The sequence below is a fragment of the Zeugodacus cucurbitae genome, chromosome 3, assembly GCF_028554725.1.
Source record: "Zeugodacus cucurbitae isolate PBARC_wt_2022May chromosome 3, idZeuCucr1.2, whole genome shotgun sequence".
Classification (NCBI taxonomy): Eukaryota; Metazoa; Arthropoda; class Insecta; order Diptera; family Tephritidae; genus Zeugodacus; species Zeugodacus cucurbitae.
In genome coordinates this window covers 56,471,442-56,486,317 of record NC_071668.1, presented here as the reverse complement: position 1 = coordinate 56,486,317, position 14,876 = coordinate 56,471,442, and the positions used below count along the sequence as shown (strand labels likewise).

Here is a 14,876-nt window from a genome sequence, read left to right as displayed (position 1 = left end):
AAAATAAGCCAGTACATTAGAGTGTTAAATAGTATCTACTACGTTTTGTGAGTCACTTATGCGCGGTATTATGGGAAATAGGATTAGATATTGTATCTGCAAACTTGCAGATACATTTAAAAGATAATATCAATTAAAGAAATACATATATTTTAAATGCGAAATAGCGAAATAAGAGCTTAACTGTTGAACAGCTGATGGCTGTGATGAAGAGACTGTGCAAATTTGCCTCCGGATAAAAACTGAAATTTTACTCCGGCTATAGTCCCAATCTCACTTACGTGAAAGAGTAGTTTACTCATATAACGAATTCTAGGAAATCCATATGCCAACGACCATACCACGCTGAATACATCGGTTCTCGTCCGATCACCGAAATTAAGCAGCGTCGGGATAGCGGGCGCGGTTAGTACTTAGATGGGGGACCGCTTGGGAACACCGCGTGTTGTTGGCTCCCAACAACTTTTTTACCTTTTTGTCAAAGTTTTTAAATACTTTCCTAGTTGTTGTTGTTTTTTATTTTTTTTTTTCAGAAAGTCTCATTGCACAAGTATCGGAATACGAAGGTAGATTGTAAGCAAAAAAAAGCATCTAAGTATCTAAAATAAGCCAGTACATTAGAGTGTTAAATAGTATCTACTACGTTTTGTGAGTCACTTATGCGCGGTATTATGGGAAATAGGATTAGATATTGTATCTGCAAACTTGCAGATACATTTAAAAGATATCAATTAAAGAAATACATATATTTTAAATGCGAAATAGCGAAATAAGAGCTTAACTGTTGAACAGCTGATGGCTGTGATGAAGAGACTGTGCAAATTTGCCTCCGGATAAAAACTGAAATTGTACTCCGGCTATAGTCCCAAACTCACTTACGTGAAAGAGTAGTTTACTCATATAACGAATTCTAGGAAATCCATATGCCAACGACCATACCACGCTGAATACATCGGTTCTCGTCCGATCACCGAAATTAAGCAGCGTCGGGATAGCGGGCGCGGTTAGTACTTAGATGGGGGACCGCTTGGGAACACCGCGTGTTGTTGGCTCCCAACAACTTTTTTACCTTTTTGTCAAAGTTTTTAAATACTTTCCTAGTTGTTGTTGTTTTTTTATTTTTTTTTTTTCAGAAAGTCTCATTTTTTTTTTGGGCAGTATACACAACATTGCACAAGTATCGGAATACGAAGGTAGATAGTAAGCAAAAATAAGTATCTAAGTATCTAAAATAAGCCAGTACATTAGAGTGTTAAATAGTATCTACTACGTTTTGTGAGTCACTTATGCGCGGTATTATGGGAAATAGGATTAGATATTGTATCTGCAAACTTGCAGATACATTTAAAAGATATCAATTAAAGAAATACATATATTTTAAATGCGAAATAGCGAAATAAGAGCTTAACTGTTGAACAGCTGATGGCTGTGATGAAGAGACTGTGCAAATTTGCCTCCGGATAAAAACTGAAATTGTACTCCGGCTATAGTCCCAAACTCACTTACGTGAAAGAGTAGTTTACTCATATAACGAATTCTAGGAAATCCATATGCCAACGACCATACCACGCTGAATACATCGGTTCTCGTCCGATCACCGAAATTAAGCAGCGTCGGGATAGCGGGCGCGGTTAGTACTTAGATGGGGGACCGCTTGGGAACACCGCGTGTTGTTGGCTCCCAACAACTTTTTTACCTTTTTGTCAAAGTTTTTAAATACTTTCCTAGTTGTTGTTGTTTTTTATTTTTTTTTTTTTTCAGAAAGTCTCATTGCACAAGTATCGGAATACGAAGGTAGATAGTAAGCAAAAAAAAGCATCTAAGTATCTAAAATAAGCCAGTACATTAGAGTGTTAAATAGTATCTACTACGTTTTGTGAGTCACTTATGCGCGGTATTATGGGAAATAGGATTAGATATTGTATCTGCAAACTTGCAGATACATTTAAAAGATAATATCAATTAAAGAAATACATATATTTTAAATGCGAAATAGCGAAATAAGAGCTTAACTGTTGAACAGCTGATGGCTGTGATGAAGAGACTGTGCAAATTTGCCTCCGGATAAAAACTGAAATTTTACTCCGGCTATAGTCCCAATCTCACTTACGTGAAAGAGTAATTTACTCATATAACGAATTCTAGGAAATCCATATGCCAACGACCATACCACGCTGAATACATCGGTTCTCGTCCGATCACCGAAATTAAGCAGCGTCGGGATAGCGGGCGCGGTTAGTACTTAGATGGGGGACCGCTTGGGAACACCGCGTGTTGTTGGCTCCCAACAACTTTTTTACCTTTTTGTCAAAGTTTTTAAATACTTTCCTAGTTGTTGTTGTTTTTTATTTTTTTTTTTTCAGAAAGTCTCATTGCACAAGTATCGGAATACGAAGGTAGATAGTAAGCAAAAAAAAGCATCTAAGTATCTAAAATAAGCCAGTACATTAGAGTGTTAAATAGTATCTACTACGTTTTGTGAGTCACTTATGCGCGGTATTATGGGAAATAGGATTAGATATTGTATCTGCAAACTTGCAGATACATATAAAAGATAATATCAATTAAAGAAATACATATATTTTAAATGCGAAATAGCGAAATAAGAGCTTAACTGTTGAACAGCTGATGGCTGTGATGAAGAGACTGTGCAAATTTGCCTCCGGATAAAAACTGAAATTTTACTCCGGCTATAGTCCCAAACTCACTTACGTGAAAGAGTAGTTTACTCATATAACGAATTCTAGGAAATCCATATGCCAACGACCATACCACGCTGAATACATCGGTTCTCGTCCGATCACCGAAATTAAGCAGCGTCGGGATAGCGGGCGCGGTTAGTACTTAGATGGGGGACCGCTTGGGAACACCGCGTGTTGTTGGCTCCCAACAACTTTTTTACCTTTTTGTCAAAGTTTTTAAATACTTTCCTAGTTGTTGTTGTTTTTTTATTTTTTTTTTTTCAGAAAGTCTCATTTTTTTTTTTTGGCAGTATACACAACATTGCACAAGTATCGGAATACGAAGGTAGATAGTAAGCAAAAAAAAGTATCTAAGTATCTAAAATAAGCCAGTACATTAGAGTGTTAAATAGTATCTACTACGTTTTGTGAGTCACTTATGCGCGGTATTATGGGAAATAGGATTAGATATTGTATCTGCAAACTTGCAGATACATTTAAAAGATATCAATTAAAGAAATACATATATTTTAAATGCGAAATAGCGAAATAAGAGCTTAACTGTTGAACAGCTGATGGCTGTGATGAAGAGACTGTGCAAATTTGCCTCCGGATAAAAACTGAAATTTTACTCCGGCTATAGTCCCAATCTCACTTACGTGAAAGAGTAGTTTACTCATATAACGAATTCTAGGAAATCCATATGCCAACGACCATACCACGCTGAATACATCGGTTCTCGTCCGATCACCGAAATTAAGCAGCGTCGGGATAGCGGGCGCGGTTAGTACTTAGATGGGGGACCGCTTGGGAACACCGCGTGTTGTTGGCTCCCAACAACTTTTTTACCTTTTTGTCAAAGTTTTTAAATACTTTCCTAGTTGTTGTTGTTTTTTATTTTTTTTTTTTCAGAAAGTCTCATTGCACAAGTATCGGAATACGAAGGTAGATAGTAAGCAAAAAAAAGCATCTAAGTATCTAAAATAAGCCAGTACATTAGAGTGTTAAATAGTATCTACTACGTTTTGTGAGTCACTTATGCGCGGTATTATGGGAAATAGGATTAGATATTGTATCTGCAAACTTGCAGATACATTTAAAAGATATCAATTAAAGAAATACATATATTTTAAATGCGAAATAGCGAAATAAGAGCTTAACTGTTGAACAGCTGATGGCTGTGATGAAGAGACTGTGCAAATTTGCCTCCGGATAAAAACTGAAATTGTACTCCGGCTATAGTCCCAAACTCACTTACGTGAAAGAGTAGTTTACTCATATAACGAATTCTAGGAAATCCATATGCCAACGACCATACCACGCTGAATACATCGGTTCTCGTCCGATCACCGAAATTAAGCAGCGTCGGGATAGCGGGCGCGGTTAGTACTTAGATGGGGGACCGCTTGGGAACACCGCGTGTAGTTGGCTCCCAACAACTTTTTTTTACCTTTTTGTCAAAGTTTTTAAATACTTTCCTAGTTGTTGTTGTTTTTTATTTTTTTTTTTTTTTCAGAAAGTCTCATTTTTTTTGGGCAGTATACTCAACATTGCACAAGTATCGGAATACGAAGGTAGATAGTAAGCAAAAAAAAGCATCTAAGTATCTAAAATAAGCCAGTACATTAGAGTGTTAAATAGTATCTACTACGTTTTGTGAGTCACTTATGCGCGGTATTATGGGAAATAGGATTAGATATTGTATCTGCAAACTTGCAGATACATTTAAAAGATAATATCAATTAAAGAAATACATATATTTTAAATGCGAAATAGCGAAATAAAAGCTTAACTGTTGAACAGCTGATGGCTGTGATGAAGAGACTGTGCAAATTTGCCTCCGGATAAAAACTGAAATTTTACTCCGGCTATAGTCCCAATCTCACTTACGTGAAAGAGTAGTTTACTCATATAACGAATTCTAGGAAATCCATATGCCAACGACCATACCACGCTGAATACATCGGTTCTCGTCCGATCACCGAAATTAAGCAGCGTCGGGATAGCGGGCGCGGTTAGTACTTAGATGGGGGACCGCTTGGGAACACCGCGTGTTGTTGGCTCCCAACAACTTTTTTACCTTTTTGTCAAAATTTTTAAATACTTTCCTAGTTGTTGTTGTTTTTTATTTTTTTTTTTTCAGAAAGTCTCATTGCACAAGTATCGGAATACGAAGGTAGATAGTAAGCAAAAAAAAGCATCTAAGTATCTAAAATAAGCCAGTACATTAGAGTGTTAAATAGTATCTACTACGTTTTGTGAGTCACTTATGCGCGGTATTATGGGAAATAGGATTAGATATTGTATCTGCAAACTTGCAGATACATTTAAAAGATATCAATTAAAGAAATACATATATTTTAAATGCGAAATAGCGAAATAAGAGCTTAACTGTTGAACAGCTGATGGCTGTGATGAAGAGACTGTGCAAATTTGCCTCCGGATAAAAACTGAAATTTTACTCCGGCTATAGTCCCAATCTCACTTACGTGAAAGAGTAGTTTACTCATATAACAAATTCTAGGAAATCCATATGCCAACGACCATACCACGCTGAATACATCGGTTCTCGTCCGATCACCGAAATTAAGCAGCGTCGGGATAGCGGGCGCGGTTAGTACTTAGATGGGGGACCGCTTGGGAACACCGCGTGTTGTTAGCTCCCAACAACTTTTTTACCTTTTTGTCAAAGTTTTTAAATACTTTCCTAGTTGTTGTTGTTTTTTATTTTTTTTTTCAGAAAGTCTCATTTTTTTTTTGGGCAGTATACACAACATTGCACAAGTATCGGAATACGAAGGTAGATAGTAAGCAAAAAAAAGCATCTAAGTATCTAAAATAAGCCAGTACATTAGAGTGTTAAATAGTATCTACTACGTTTTGTGAGTCACTTATGCGCGGTATTATGGGAAATAGGATTAGATATTGTATCTGCAAACTTGCAGATACATTTAAAAGATAATATCAATTAAAGAAATACATATATTTTAAATGCGAAATAGCGAAATAAGAGCTTAACTGTTGAACAGCTGATGGCTGTGATGAAGAGACTGTGCAAATTTGCCTCCGGATAAAAACTGAAATTTTACTCCGGCTATAGTCCCAATCTCACTTACGTGAAAGAGTAGTTTACTCATATAACAAATTCTAGGAAATCCATATGCCAACGACCATACCACGCTGAATACATCGGTTCTCGTCCGATCACCGAAATTAAGCAGCGTCGGGATAGCGGGCGCGGTTAGTACTTAGATGGGGGACCGCTTGGGAACACCGCGTGTTGTTGGCTCCCAACAACTTTTTTACCTTTTTGTCAAAGTTTTTAAATACTTTCCTAGTTGTTGTTGTTTTTTTATTTTTTTTTTTCAGAAAGTCTCATTTTTTTTTTTGGGCAGTATACACAACATTGCACAAGTATCGGAATACGAAGGTAGATAGTAAGCAAAAAAAAGTATCTAAGTATCTAAAATAAGCCAGTACATTAGAGTGTTAAATAGTATCTACTACGTTTTGTGAGTCACTTATGCGCGGTATTATGGGAAATAGGATTAGATATTGTATCTGCAAACTTGCAGATACATTTAAAAGATATCAATTAAAGAAATACATATATTTTAAATGCGAAATAGCGAAATAAGAGCTTAACTGTTGAACAGCTGATGGCTGTGATGAAGAGACTGTGCAAATTTGCCTCCGGATAAAAACTGAAATTGTACTCCGGCTATAGTCCCAAACTCACTTACGTGAAAGAGTAGTTTACTCATATAACGAATTCTAGGAAATCCATATGCCAACGACCATACCACGCTGAATACATCGGTTCTCGTCCGATCACCGAAATTAAGCAGCGTCGGGATAGCGGGCGCGGTTAGTACTTAGATGGGGGACCGCTTGGGAACACCGCGTGTAGTTGGCTCCCAACAACTTTTTTTTACCTTTTTGTCAAAGTTTTTAAATACTTTCCTAGTTGTTGTTGTTTTTTATTTTTTTTTTTTTTTCAGAAAGTCTCATTTTTTTTGGGCAGTATACTCAACATTGCACAAGTATCGGAATACGAAGGTAGATAGTAAGCAAAAAAAAGCATCTAAGTATCTAAAATAAGCCAGTACATTAGAGTGTTAAATAGTATCTACTACGTTTTGTGAGTCACTTATGCGCGGTATTATGGGAAATAGGATTAGATATTGTATCTGCAAACTTGCAGATACATTTAAAAGATAATATCAATTAAAGAAATACATATATTTTAAATGCGAAATAGCGAAATAAGAGCTTAACTGTTGAACAGCTGATGGCTGTGATGAAGAGACTGTGCAAATTTGCCTCCGGATAAAAACTGAAATTTTACTCCGGCTATAGTCCCAATCTCACTTACGTGAAAGAGTAGTTTACTCATATAACGAATTCTAGGAAATCCATATGCCAACGACCATACCACGCTGAATACATCGGTTCTCGTCCGATCACCGAAATTAAGCAGCGTCGGGATAGCGGGCGCGGTTAGTACTTAGATGGGGGACCGCTTGGGAACACCGCGTGTAGTTGGCTCCCAACAACTTTTTTTTACCTTTTTGTCAAAGTTTTTAAATACTTTCCTAGTTGTTGTTGTTTTTTATTTATTTTTTTTTTTTTCAGAAAGTCTCATTTTTTTTGGGCAGTATACTCAATGATGCGACCAAAGATGCTTTTTATGAGCGCCTAGAACGCATCTATGAGCGCTGCCCCCGCCACGATGTCAAAATCGTGCTTGGCGATTTTAACGCCAGGGTGGGTAAAGAAGGTGTCTTTGGCACAACAGTCGGAAAATTCAGCCTCCATGATGAAACATCGCCAAACGGCCTGAGGCTGATCGACTTCGCTGGGGCCCGAAATATGGTTGTCTGTAGTACCAGATTCCAGCATAAAAAAATTCATCAAGCAACGTGGCTGTCCCCTGATCGAAACACGCGCAATCAAATCGATCACGTTGTGATAGACGGAAGACATGTCTCCAGTGTTTTAGACGTGCGTACGCTCCGAGGACCAAACATTGACTCGGACCATTATCTAGTAGCAGCAAAGATACGCACTCGCCTCTGTGCAGCAAAGAACGCCCGTCAACAAACACAAGGAAGGTTCGACGTCGAAAAGCTGCAATCACAACCGACAGCCGAACGATTTTCTACTCGACTTGCACTCCTGCTCTCGGAGAGCACTCATCAGCATCTCGATATAAGGGAGCTGTGGAACGGCATCTCAAACTCATTGCATACCGCTGCAGCCGAAACAATTGGTCTCCGGCAACGCCAAAAAACCAGTTGGTACGATGAGAATTGTCGTTCCGCAGTGGAGAGAAAACAGACTGCCTACCTCGCAACGTTGCGATCGACCACAACACGTTCGGGGTGGGATAGATATCGAGAACTGAAGAGGGAAGCGAGACGCATTTGCAGACGTAAAAAGAAAGAGGCCGAAATGCGTGAGTATGAAAAGCTTGAAAAGCTGGCCGACATGGGTAATGCTCGAAAATTTTATGAAAAGATGAGGCGATTAACAGAAGGTTTCAAGACCGGAGCATCCTCATGTAGAGACCAAGGTGGTAATCTGGTAACCGATGTCCAGGGCATACTGGGATTATGGAGGGAACACTTCTCCGACCTGCTCAATGGCAGTGAAAGTACAACACCAGGAGATGGCGAACCCGATCCCCCAATCGATGACGATGGAATAGATGTTCCATTACCCGACCATGAAGAAATTCGAATAGCAATTACCCGCTTGAAGAACAACAAAGCGGCGGGGGCCGATGGATTACCGGCCGAGCTATTCAAATACGGCGGCGAAGAACTGATAAGGTGCATGCATCAGCTTCTTTGTAGAATATGGTCGGAAGAAAGCATGCCTGACGATTGGAATCTTAGTGTGCTCTGCCCAATCCATAAGAAGAGACCGCACAATCTGCGCCAACTACCGTGGTATAAGTCTCCTCAATATCGCATATAAGGTTTTGTCGAGCGTATTGTGTGAAAGACTAAAGCCCACCGTCAACGAACTGATTGGACCTTATCAGTGTGGCTTTAGACCTGGAAAATCTACAATGGACCAGATATTCACCATGCGCCAAATCTTGGAAAAGACCCGAGAGAGAAGAATCGATACCCACCATCTTTTTATCGATTTTAAAGCTGCCTTCGATAGCACGAAAAGGAGCTGCCTTTATGCCGCGATGTCTGAATTTGGTATCCCTGCAAAACTAATACGGCTATGTAAGCTGACGTTGAGCAACACCAAAAGCTCCGTCAGGATCGGGAAGGACCTCTCCGAGCCGTTCGATACCAAACGAGGCTTCAGACAGGGTGACTCACTATCGTGCGACTTCTTCAATCTATTGCTGGAAAAAATAATACGAGCTGCAGAACTAAATAGAGAGGGTACAATCTTCTACAAGAGTGTACAGCTCCTGGCGTATGCCGATGATATTGATATCATCGGAAGCAACAACCGCGCCGTTTGTTCTGCGTTTTCCAGACTAGATAAAGAAGCGAAGCGTATGGGTCTGGTGGTGAATGAGGACAAGACGAAATATCTCCTGTCATCAAACAAACAGTCAGCGCACTCGCGTCTTGGCTCCCACGTCACTGTTGACAGTCATAACTTTGAAGTTGTAGATAATTTCGTTTATCTGGGAACCAGCATTAACAACACCAACAATGTCAGCCTTGAAATCCAACGCAGAATCACTCTTGCCAACAGGTGCTACTTTGGACTGAGTAGGCAATTGAAAAGTAAAGTCCTCTCTCGACGAACCAAAATCAAACTCTATAAGTCGCTCATTATTCCCGTCCTGATGTATGGCGCTGAAGCGTGGACGATGACAACATCCGATGAGACGACTCTTGGGGTTTTCGAGAGAAAGGTTTTGCGCAAGATTTATGGTCCTCTAAACATTGGCAACGGCGAATACCGCAGACGATGGAACGATGAGCTGTACGATTTATACGACGACATTGACATAGTTCAGCGAATAAAAAGACAGCGGCTACGCTGGCTAGGTCATGTTGTACGGATGGAAGAAAACACTCCAGCTCTGAAAGTATTCGATGCAGTACCCGCTGGAGGAAGCCGCGGAAGAGGACGACCTCCACTCCGGTGGAAAGACCAAGTGCAAAGTGACCTGGCTTCACTTGGTGTTTCCAGTTGGCGCCAAAAAGCAAAAAGGAGGAATGAGTGGCGCGCTCTGGTGGATTCGGCTATAATCGCTTAAAGCGGTTCCTACGCCAAATATATATATATATATATATACTCAACATTGCACAAGTATCGGAATACGAAGGTAGATAGTAAGCAAAAAAAAGCATCTAAGTATCTAAAATAAGCCAGTACATTAGAGTGTTAAATAGTATCTACTACGTTTTGTGAGTCACTTATGCGCGGTATTATGGGAAATAGGATTAGATATTGTATCTGCAAACTTGCAGATACATATAAAAGATAATATCAATTAAAGAAATACATATATTTTAAATGCGAAATAGCGAAATAAGAGCTTAACTGTTGAACAGCTGATGGCTGTGATGAAGAGACTGTGCAAATTTGCCTCCGGATAAAAACTGAAATTTTACTCCGGCTATAGTCCCAAACTCACTTACGTGAAAGAGTAGTTTACTCATATAACGAATTCTAGGAAATCCATATGCCAACGACCATACCAAGCTGAATACATCGGTTCTCGTCCGATCACCGAAATTAAGCAGCGTCGGGATAGCGGGCGCGGTTAGTACTTAGATGGGGGACCGCTTGGGAACACCGCGTGTTTTTGGCTCCCAACAACTTTTTTACCTTTTTGTCAAAGTTTTTAAATACTTTCCTAGTTGTTGTTGTTTTTTATTTTTTTTTTTCAGAAAGTCTCATTGCACAAGTATCGGAATACGAAGGTAGATAGTAAGCAAAAAAAAGCATCTAAGTATCTAAAATAAGCCAGTACATTAGAGTGTTAAATAGTATCTACTACGTTTTGTGAGTCACTTATGCGCGGTATTATGGGAAATAGGATTAGATATTGTATCTGCAAACTTGCAGATACATTTAAAAGATATCAATTAAAGAAATACATATATTTTAAATGCGAAATAGCGAAATAAGAGCTTAACTGTTGAACAGCTGATGGCTGTGATGAAGAGACTGTGCAAATTTGCCTCCGGATAAAAACTGAAATTTTACTCCGGCTATAGTCCCAATCTCACTTACGTGAAAGAGTAGTTTACTCATATAACAAATTCTAGGAAATCCATATGCCAACGACCATACCACGCTGAATACATCGGTTCTCGTCCGATCACCGAAATTAAGCAGCGTCGGGATAGCGGGCGCGGTTAGTACTTAGATGGGGGACCGCTTGGGAACACCGCGTGTTGTTGGCTCCCAACAACTTTTTTACCTTTTTGTCAAAGTTTTTAAATACTTTCCTAGTTGTTGTTGTTTTTTTATTTTTTTTTTCAGAAAGTCTCATTTTTTTTTTGGGCAGTATACACAACATTGCACAAGTATCGGAATACGAAGGTAGATAGTAAGCAAAAAAAAGTATCTAAGTATCTAAAATAAGCCAGTACATTAGAGTGTTAAATAGTATCTACTACGTTTTGTGAGTCACTTATGCGCGGTATTATGGGAAATAGGATTAGATATTGTATCTGCAAACTTGCAGATACATATAAAAGATAATATCAATTAAAGAAATACATATATTTTAAATGCGAAATAGCGAAATAAGAGCTTAACTGTTGAACAGCTGATGGCTGTGATGAAGAGACTGTGCAAATTTGCCTCCGGATAAAAACTGAAATTGTACTCCGGCTATAGTCCCAAACTCACTTACGTGAAAGAGTAGTTTACTCATATAACGAATTCTAGGAAATCCATATGCCAACGACCATACCACGCTGAATACATCGGTTCTCGTCCGATCACCGAAATTAAGCAGCGTCGGGATAGCGGGCGCGGTTAGTACTTAGATGGGGGACCGCTTGGGAACACCGCGTGTAGTTGGCTCCCAACAACTTTTTTTTACCTTTTTGTCAAAGTTTTTAAATACTTTCCTAGTTGTTGTTGTTTTTTATTTTTTTTTTTTTTTCAGAAAGTCTCATTTTTTTTGGGCAGTATACTCAACATTGCACAAGTATCGGAATACGAAGGTAGATAGTAAGCAAAAAAAAGCATCTAAGTATCTAAAATAAGCCAGTACATTAGAGTGTTAAATAGTATCTACTACGTTTTGTGAGTCACTTATGCGCGGTATTATGGGAAATAGGATTAGATATTGTATCTGCAAACTTGCAGATACATTTAAAAGATATCAATTAAAGAAATACATATATTTTAAATGCGAAATAGCGAAATAAGAGCTTAACTGTTGAACAGCTGATGGCTGTGATGAAGAGACTGTGCAAATTTGCCTCCGGATAAAAACTGAAATTTTACTCCGGCTATAGTCCCAAACTCACTTACGTGAAAGAGTAGTTTACTCATATAACAAATTCTAGGAAATCCATATGCCAACGACCATACCAAGCTGAATACATCGGTTCTCGTCCGATCACCGAAATTAAGCAGCGTCGGGATAGCGGGCGCGGTTAGTACTTAGATGGGGGACCGCTTGGGAACACCGCGTGTTTTTGGCTCCCAACAACTTTTTTACCTTTTTGTCAAAGTTTTTAAATACTTTCCTAGTTGTTGTTGTTTTTTATTTTTTTTTTCAGAAAGTCTCATTTTTTTTTTTGGGCAGTATACACAACATTGCACAAGTATCGGAATACGAAGGTAGATAGTAAGCAAAAAAAAGTATCTAAGTATCTAAAATAAGCCAGTACATTAGAGTGTTAAATAGTATCTACTACGTTTTGTGAGTCACTTATGCGCGGTATTATGGGAAATAGGATTAGATATTGTATCTGCAAACTTGCAGATACATTTAAAAGATATCAATTAAAGAAATACATATATTTTAAATGCGAAATAGCGAAATAAGAGCTTAACTGTTGAACAGCTGATGGCTGTGATGAAGAGACTGTGCAAATTTGCCTCCGGATAAAAACTGAAATTGTACTCCGGCTATAGTCCCAAACTCACTTACGTGAAAGAGTAGTTTACTCATATAACGAATTCTAGGAAATCCATATGCCAACGACCATACCACGCTGAATACATCGGTTCTCGTCCGATCACCGAAATTAAGCAGCGTCGGGATAGCGGGCGCGGTTAGTACTTAGATGGGGGACCGCTTGGGAACACCGCGTGTTGTTGGCTCCCAACAACTTTTTTACCTTTTTGTCAAAGTTTTTAAATACTTTCCTAGTTGTTGTTGTTTTTTATTTTTTTTTTTTCAGAAAGTCTCATTGCACAAGTATCGGAATACGAAGGTAGATAGTAAGCAAAAAAAAGCATCTAAGTATCTAAAATAAGCCAGTACATTAGAGTGTTAAATAGTATCTACTACGTTTTGTGAGTCACTTATGCGCGGTATTATGGGAAATAGGATTAGATATTGTATCTGCAAACTTGCAGATACATATAAAAGATAATATCAATTAAAGAAATACATATATTTTAAATGCGAAATAGCGAAATAAGAGCTTAACTGTTGAACAGCTGATGGCTGTGATGAAGAGACTGTGCAAATTTGCCTCCGGATAAAAACTGAAATTTTACTCCGGCTATAGTCCCAAACTCACTTACGTGAAAGAGTAGTTTACTCATATAACGAATTCTAGGAAATCCATATGCCAACGACCATACCACGCTGAATACATCGGTTCTCGTCCGATCACCGAAATTAAGCAGCGTCGGGATAGCGGGCGCGGTTAGTACTTAGATGGGGGACCGCTTGGGAACACCGCGTGTTGTTGGCTCCCAACAACTTTTTTACCTTTTTGTCAAAGTTTTTAAATACTTTCCTAGTTGTTGTTGTTTTTTTATTTTTTTTTTTTCAGAAAGTCTCATTTTTTTTTTTGGGCAGTATACACAACATTGCACAAGTATCGGAATACGAAGGTAGATAGTAAGCAAAAAAAAGTATCTAAGTATCTAAAATAAGCCAGTACATTAGAGTGTTAAATAGTATCTACTACGTTTTGTGAGTCACTTATGCGCGGTATTATGGGAAATAGGATTAGATATTGTATCTGCAAACTTGCAGATACATTTAAAAGATATCAATTAAAGAAATACATATATTTTAAATGCGAAATAGCGAAATAAGAGCTTAACTGTTGAACAGCTGATGGCTGTGATGAAGAGACTGTGCAAATTTGCCTCCGGATAAAAACTGAAATTTTACTCCGGCTATAGTCCCAATCTCACTTACGTGAAAGAGTAGTTTACTCATATAACGAATTCTAGGAAATCCATATGCCAACGACCATACCACGCTGAATACATCGGTTCTCGTCCGATCACCGAAATTAAGCAGCGTCGGGATAGCGGGCGCGGTTAGTACTTAGATGGGGGACCGCTTGGGAACACCGCGTGTTGTTGGCTCCCAACAACTTTTTTACCTTTTTGTCAAAGTTTTTAAATACTTTCCTAGTTGTTGTTGTTTTTTATTTTTTTTTTTTCAGAAAGTCTCATTGCACAAGTATCGGAATACGAAGGTAGATAGTAAGCAAAAAAAAGCATCTAAGTATCTAAAATAAGCCAGTACATTAGAGTGTTAAATAGTATCTACTACGTTTTGTGAGTCACTTATGCGCGGTATTATGGGAAATAGGATTAGATATTGTATCTGCAAACTTGCAGATACATTTAAAAGATAATATCAATTAAAGAAATACATATATTTTAAATGCGAAATAGCGAAATAAGAGCTTAACTGTTGAACAGCTGATGGCTGTGATGAAGAGACTGTGCAAATTTGCCTCCGGATAAAAACTGAAATTTTACTCCGGCTATAGTCCCAATCTCACTTACGTGAAAGAGTAGTTTACTCATATAACGAATTCTAGGAAATCCATATGCCAACGACCATACCACGCTGAATACATCGGTTCTCGTCCGATCACCGAAATTAAGCAGCGTCGGGATAGCGGGCGCGGTTAGTACTTAGATGGGGGACCGCTTGGGAACACCGCGTGTTGTTGGCTCCCAACAACTTTTTTACCTTTTTGTCAAAGTTTTTAAATACTTTCCTAGTTGTTGTTGTTTTTTATTTTTTTTTTTTCAGAA

The 14,876-nt window shown here is 38.6% G+C and overlaps 20 pseudogenes; all 20 read left to right on the top strand.

The window, feature by feature from the left end:
- Positions 1–327: 327 nt before the first annotated feature.
- On the top strand, positions 328–454 carry LOC128920600 (5S ribosomal RNA; annotated as a pseudogene).
- Positions 455–925: 471 nt separating this feature from the next.
- On the top strand, positions 926–1,052 carry LOC128920598 (5S ribosomal RNA; annotated as a pseudogene).
- A 500-nt stretch (positions 1,053–1,552) lies between these two features.
- On the top strand, positions 1,553–1,679 carry LOC128920597 (5S ribosomal RNA; annotated as a pseudogene).
- A 477-nt stretch (positions 1,680–2,156) lies between these two features.
- LOC128920596 (5S ribosomal RNA) lies at positions 2,157–2,283 on the top strand (annotated as a pseudogene).
- A 475-nt stretch (positions 2,284–2,758) lies between these two features.
- On the top strand, positions 2,759–2,885 carry LOC128920595 (5S ribosomal RNA; annotated as a pseudogene).
- Positions 2,886–3,386: 501 nt separating this feature from the next.
- Positions 3,387–3,513, top strand: LOC128920594 (5S ribosomal RNA; annotated as a pseudogene).
- A 472-nt stretch (positions 3,514–3,985) lies between these two features.
- Positions 3,986–4,112, top strand: LOC128920761 (5S ribosomal RNA; annotated as a pseudogene).
- Positions 4,113–4,617: 505 nt separating this feature from the next.
- Positions 4,618–4,744, top strand: LOC128920593 (5S ribosomal RNA; annotated as a pseudogene).
- Positions 4,745–5,216: 472 nt separating this feature from the next.
- LOC128920734 (5S ribosomal RNA) lies at positions 5,217–5,343 on the top strand (annotated as a pseudogene).
- A 500-nt stretch (positions 5,344–5,843) lies between these two features.
- On the top strand, positions 5,844–5,970 carry LOC128920592 (5S ribosomal RNA; annotated as a pseudogene).
- Positions 5,971–6,470: 500 nt separating this feature from the next.
- On the top strand, positions 6,471–6,597 carry LOC128920760 (5S ribosomal RNA; annotated as a pseudogene).
- A 505-nt stretch (positions 6,598–7,102) lies between these two features.
- Positions 7,103–7,229, top strand: LOC128920759 (5S ribosomal RNA; annotated as a pseudogene).
- A 3,126-nt stretch (positions 7,230–10,355) lies between these two features.
- LOC128920793 (5S ribosomal RNA) lies at positions 10,356–10,482 on the top strand (annotated as a pseudogene).
- A 471-nt stretch (positions 10,483–10,953) lies between these two features.
- Positions 10,954–11,080, top strand: LOC128920591 (5S ribosomal RNA; annotated as a pseudogene).
- A 501-nt stretch (positions 11,081–11,581) lies between these two features.
- LOC128920758 (5S ribosomal RNA) lies at positions 11,582–11,708 on the top strand (annotated as a pseudogene).
- Positions 11,709–12,210: 502 nt separating this feature from the next.
- LOC128920792 (5S ribosomal RNA) lies at positions 12,211–12,337 on the top strand (annotated as a pseudogene).
- Positions 12,338–12,835: 498 nt separating this feature from the next.
- On the top strand, positions 12,836–12,962 carry LOC128920590 (5S ribosomal RNA; annotated as a pseudogene).
- Positions 12,963–13,437: 475 nt separating this feature from the next.
- On the top strand, positions 13,438–13,564 carry LOC128920589 (5S ribosomal RNA; annotated as a pseudogene).
- Positions 13,565–14,065: 501 nt separating this feature from the next.
- On the top strand, positions 14,066–14,192 carry LOC128920587 (5S ribosomal RNA; annotated as a pseudogene).
- A 475-nt stretch (positions 14,193–14,667) lies between these two features.
- LOC128920586 (5S ribosomal RNA) lies at positions 14,668–14,794 on the top strand (annotated as a pseudogene).
- Positions 14,795–14,876: the final 82 nt, after the last annotated feature.